General features: G+C 37.2%; 1 non-coding gene across 1 annotated transcript; it reads left to right on the forward strand.

Moving 5' to 3' along the window:
- Nucleotides 1-586: 586 nt before the first annotated feature.
- Nucleotides 587-804, forward strand: LOC149011081 (small nucleolar RNA U3). Its single transcript, XR_016174938.1, has one exon. It is a non-coding gene; the product is annotated as a small nucleolar RNA U3 (small nucleolar RNA).
- Nucleotides 805-6,379: the final 5,575 nt, after the last annotated feature.

A 6,379-nucleotide genomic window follows, 5' to 3' on the forward strand; every position in this document is an offset into this window, starting at 1 on the left:
GCTCACTATGTATATCCCACTAGTCGCCGTCCAAATATTCAAAATTAATTTGACGGAACATTCTAGACACCATCTCCTATCTTGGTTTCATAAGCGAATCCTAAGTTATGCATGTCTTTCATACAACAAGCTTCTTTGTTTAAGTTAGGTAGAAGAAAACCCAAGATGTGTGGTATGAACATAGCTTCCGCGGGGTTGGAGTCATTGCGGATGGGCTAGAAACCGTGCCTCTTGCAATTTTGTTACGGCTGGCTGGCTGGCTACCTCAATCTTCAATCTTCTCTTGTTGGAACCCGTGGCATGCAGTGAGGATGAATAGCTAAATTCTGAATTGCTCAATCGTCTTTCTTCCCATATTTTGGTTTTAAATTCTTTATTCCCACAAGCCAGGTGGAAAGATATTAATGGTTGGTTTTAACCGATTTTACCTGAACATAGATTTTAAAGGAAGAACCGAAAAAGAAAAAAACGATTAACTTCTCATTCATCTTTCAAATCGGTGTTTTCTGGCTCATGGTTTAGTCCCACATCGGTAAAAGAGGTAGCCACATGTCGATTATTTATGAAGTATGTCAGTATGAATGGTACGACTTTACTTGAACAGGATCTGTTCTATAGGCTCGTACCTCTTTATCCTTGAGTTCTAAGGAGACAGGAATCTAAGTCTGGTGGATGAATCATGGCCGTGCGATCAGAGCGTGATTAACGGTTCTGTTGAGGTTTATAAAACTCCAGCAAGCTGTAGAGGATCGTTCTCACGGTTGATACCAACCGTGGGGTGGTTGCACGGCTGTCTGACAGACTCCAAAAACTCTTTTTTCTTCTTCGTTTGTAAGAAAGTTAGATGTCAATTTTACCCATTGTTAGAATTACTAAACCTATAACTATGCTTCAAATTATTGATCGTTTTTAAGAAAGTTAGATGTCAATTTTATCCATTGTTAGAATTACTAAACCTATAACTATGCTTCAAATTATTGATATTTCATGCTGTTAAGTTCCATTAGTTAATTAATGACATGATATCATTGTATTTTTTCATATACTCTAAAATCATCCTAATTAACCAAAAAAAAAAATCATCCTAAGTTTGATTACAAAAAGTATATATATAATACAGTTTTTTACATGTGTCCCCTCCATTTCAATTGAAAACTCAGCACACTCCCTTTAAAATTGAAACCTTACAAAGCCCCCCTCCACATTTAATATCGTCAAGTTTCCTTCTGTTTCACATTTGCTTTTACAATTTATGTGAAATCCTAAATAATATTTGTAATATCTTTTTTACATGAGCTCCCTTCATTTCCATTTAAAACATGGTGCACCCCTCCAAAATCAAAGCCTTACAAGGCAACTTCACAGTTCACACCATTAGTGAAGGTACGCAGTAAACTGATAAAAGTCGAATTAATTTGTTTATGTGACCACATTGACCATAGAGTGATAAGATGATCATGCAAGAGTTTTTTTAATTTGAGCAAAATTTTGGTCATATAAGTGTGGGTGAAAAAGTAAAATTATATCACGGTTAAAAGAAAACAGATGGTGTGAAGTGTGGACTGGGGGGTGGGGTTTTGTAAGATTTAGATTTTGGAGAAGTGTTGAGTGTTTCCAATTGAGATAGAGGGGGTTCGTATAAAACTTTTTAGGACTTTAAATAAATTTATTCAAATGAGGATAAAAAAAATTATCAAATTAAACTTAAAACTAACGAAAACCTAATAGTGTCAAATATGGAGAGGGGATTTGTAAGATTTCAATTTTGAGGCGGTGCACAGAGTTTCCAATGGAAACAGAAGGGGGCTCATGTAAAAATTCAAAATAATAACAATATAATCCCAAGGTTTGTTATCTTTTATTTGCCTTTTGTCATTTTATCGGGATTTAACTTTTTGAAATCAAATTAACTAGAAAATAAGAGTGAAATTGGCATTCTATATGGTTTTTTTTTTAAATGAATGTGATACTGTCTTTTTGGGGATTTCTTAATTTTGATGAAGGGCAAAATAAACATTGTACACCAAGCCTCAATAATTTTATAATCTGGTAGAGATGTTGGTGGCAGTAATAATTTTACAAAGACAAGCGTTTGATTAGTAAAGCAAACATAAAAAATTATTCTTAAATAATAACAAAAACTCATTTTTCTTTTTTTATGGGTGGGGGTGTGGGGGTTGGTTTTGAAAAATACTAAGCTGCCACGTCATTAAATAACTACCAGAGCTCGGCAAGAGGACATTAGTAATTTAAGACAAAGTTTAAGATTGAATTAGTAATTTTTTTGAAAAAAATTAATAATTTAAAAAAAAAGAAGGATAAGATAGTAATTATTCTTTAATAAAAGAGTTTTTTACGTGGATCCCTTTAGTGAATCATAAACTACTGTTGGGTCCCCTTAGTAAAATATTGCGTATGGATCCCAACCAAACTAACATCGTTAGTCGCCGTTAAGTTTATTCAAATTTCAAATGTGGAGGAAATAAAGTACCCTTCAGATTATTTAATATATTGTGTTAATATATGGTTTTAAAAGAAATAATTGGTTAATATATTATATCAAAGGAACCCAACATTAGTTTATGGTCCACTAAGGGAATCCACACGTAAAAAAACTCTTAATAAAATATTTTTCTATCGAAACAAAAAAGGGAAAATTATGAAATATTTGAGTCTGTCACTCTATCAGACAGCCATGCCACCACCCGTGAGAAAGATTCTCTACAAGTTAGAATTTGGTTTGAGAGAGAATTCTTCCACACTCAGATTAGTGAGTAGGAGATGTATATTAATATTATATGAATTACAATTCAAATATTTGAGTTTGAACTACAACTTGTTTACAGTCAAACTCTACAATTTGTTGATTGGTTGGAGATAAGACCAATCGAGGACAAAGCTAGTTACGGTGGATTTGAATGTGAATTTGAATCCAGAGACTTATCATTTATACTCCCCCGTAAGATCATTGGTTGAGAACAGACAGTGAGCTTGGACTTTAAAATTTTGAATCTTGGAACAGATAAGCCTTTGGTGAGAATGTCTGCGATCTGGTCTCCTGTGGGAACGAATCGGATTGAAAGATTTTTTGTGGCGACTTGTTCACGAACAAAATGATAGTCAATTTCGATGTGTTTGGTTCGTGCATAAAATACCAGATTTGCAGCAAGGTAAGTAGCTCCAATTTTACCGCAGTATAGAGTTGGTGCAGAAGTGACAACCCCAAGTTCAAGCAGTAGCTGACATAACCATACCAGCTCCGCGGTAGCATTAGCAACCCCTTTGTACTCTGATTCTGTAGAGGAGCGGGCCACAGTGGGTTGTTTCTTGGAACTCCAAGAGATCAAGTTAGGGCCCAAGTAGACACAATAACCACTTGTAGATCGTCGATCAATAGTTGAACCGGCCCAGTCTGCATCACTAAAGGCAATGAGAGAAAGATTAGTTGTTGGCCGAAATAGGATTCCATGGGATGGGGTCTCTTTTAGATAACGAAGAATTCGCTTAACTGCAGCCCAATCATCAATTGTAGGGTGATGCATATATTGACAAACCCTATTGACAGCAAATGCTATATCAAGGCGTGTGAGAGTCAAATACTGAAGGGCACCCACTATACTTCTATATTGTGATGGATCATCATAGAGGGGAGGTTCCTCAGTTGTTGCTTTGGTGATGGAGGTCGGGGTTGCTACTGATTTTGCTTCATACATATTGGTCCTTCGCAAAAGATTTGAAGAACATTTTGAGTGGCAAAGATGTAAACCGTGAGATGAGCGAGTGACCTTGACCCCTAAAAAGTGGTTTAAGTCACCAAGATCTTTGGTGGCGAATTCCTTGCCAATGGCCATAATGACAGAATTAAACTCAGAAGAACTAGATCCAGTGAGGACAATGTCGTCCACATATACAAGAAGATTGATTGTTTGATGTGCTGAAGTACGAAAATATAGTGCCGTATTAGATGAGGATTGTGAGAATCCCAAAGTGAGTAAATAACTGCCAAGCCGATGAGACCATGCCCTAGGGGCCTGTTTTAAACCATATAAAGCTTTCTGTAGATGACATACATAAGTAGGTCTCTCTGGATCAATGAAACCCTGTGGTTGAACCATGTAAACCTCTTCAGATAATTCACCATTTAAAAATGCATTTTGAACATCCATTGGCGAAGAGTCCATCCTTGGGCAACTGCTAGTGATAGAATCAAGCGTATGGTAGTAGGTTTGACAACGGCACTAAAAGTGTCAAAATAATCAATTCTTTCACGTTGATGAAATCCCTTGGCAACCAAACGAGCCTTATAACGTGAAATAGAGCCATCACTGTTTCGTTTAATTCTGTAAACCCATTTATTTCCAATCAAATTCATGTGGGGCTGATGAGGAACTAGACTCCAAGTACCATTACGTAAGAGAGCATCAAATTCGTCACTCATAGCAAGCCTCCACTTTGGGTATTTACTGGCAGTGGTATATGAAGTGGGTTCTGTTTCAGGATTATCAACAAAAGAGGTGACTAGGAGGTTAAGTTTAGAGATGGGTTTAGGATGACCCGTTTTGGATCGGGTTGGCACATGGTAAGGTTGAGTTGGTTGGGATGGTGCAAGTGAATTATGGGCTAGGGTTTCAGGTGGGTTATGGGCTAAGGTTTTGGGTGCAGGGAGAGGTTGTGATAGAGTTTCCGAAATTTCAAATTTTGAATTTAAATTTGAATTTTGACTGGGAAAGGAGAGTTCAAAATTTGAATTTGAATTCGAAGTTTGGGTGGGGTGGAAAAATTCAAAATTTGAATTTGAATTTGAAAAGAGATTATCAGCTGTAACTATGGTGTGAGTGGAGTGAGAGTGAGAAGGGTGGTTAAGAGGTTGAATTGCAAAGGAAAACTTGGTTTCCTCAAAAAGTACATGTCTAGAGATGTAGGATCGGCCAAGAGTTGGATCATAACATACATACCCCTTGTGTGAGTTGCTGTATTCAAGAAAAATGCATTGCCTAGAGCGATATGCAGTTTGTTTTTGTTATAAGGTTGTAACCAAGGAAAACATGCACATCCGAATATTCTGAGAAATGAAAGATCTGGATCTTTGTGATATAACACCTGAAATGGAGATTTATTCCCAAGTACTTGGTGTAGGCATTCTGTTAATTAAGAAGACGGCCGTTTCAAAGGCGGCTGGCCAGAAAATAAGGGGGATTGAAGCACGAGCCATAAGAGCGAGACCTGTTTTTACTATACGTCTATGCTTCTGTTCTGCTCTCCCATTCTGTTCAGAAGTGTGTGGGCATGAATACTGATTAAATATACCATTCTCTTTTTTAAAAAATGATCAAAATATTCATATTCCTTGGCACCATCATAGGGGTGTCACTACCTAACCCGAACCGGTCCGTTATAGCCCAAACCGGCCCCCACCAAAGCTTAATGGGCTGTGTTTGGGCTGAACAACCCTCAGCCTAACAATGGTTGGAAGTGCTGGGCTAGGCTAGTGTGTGGCCACAGCTAGCCGAACCGTTTGGCCCGAAATCGGCCTGAACCCGAACCAACCCGTTATAAATAAATAAAATAAAATAATAAATGTAAAAGACAAGAAAACCCCAAGTTTCTATTTGTTTTCTTAATTGTTTTACTTTGGAATATGCAAACAACAAGCCTATCAAAGCCTTCACCATTTGGAAGACGGGCTTAGTAAATATTTAGCAAGTGTATTATCATTTGAGATCCATTTTTACAAGCGTCAAGAAGGGAAAGGAGAATAAGCAAATACAACCCACTAAAATTCATCAAGATGCTAGCTTTCTTTTGTATATTAGTTCTATAATTTTTACTTCTTTGTGGAAAAAAAAAGATTTTAGTTTTGAACACCCAACACAAGAGATTTGAAGAGAACTTAATTCTTATATGTGTTTACATGCTCTTGATAAATTCCACCCATCAACAAGGTATTCAAAACATAGCGCTAGTAAACCCGAACCCAAACCGTTAGTCAACCCGAACTCAAACCGCTTCGGCCCGAAACCGGCCCGAAACCGTTATTTTCCTAATGGGCTGTGTGCTTTTCAGCCCGAAACCGTTAGGCCTAACCTGAAACCGGCCCAACCCGAACCGTTGACACCCCTACACCATCAGATTGAAAAACTTGAATCTTGGAATTAAAGACATTGGCTACATAATAATAGAATTGCTTGAATACTAAAATTGCATCAGAATGATGTACAAGAGGAAAAATCCATGTAAATCTAATGTAATCATCCAAGAAAGAAATATAATAAATGTGACCTTGCGTAGATGGTAACGGAGAGGGGCCCCAAATATCAGAGTGCAATAATTGGAATGGAGATACTGCCCTTGATTTATTCAACTTGAAAGGCAATTTATG

This window comes from Hakea prostrata, chromosome 7, assembly GCF_041222555.1.
Source record: "Hakea prostrata isolate BN-2017 chromosome 7, UWA_Hpros_2, whole genome shotgun sequence".
Taxonomy (NCBI): Eukaryota; Viridiplantae; Streptophyta; class Magnoliopsida; order Proteales; family Proteaceae; genus Hakea; species Hakea prostrata.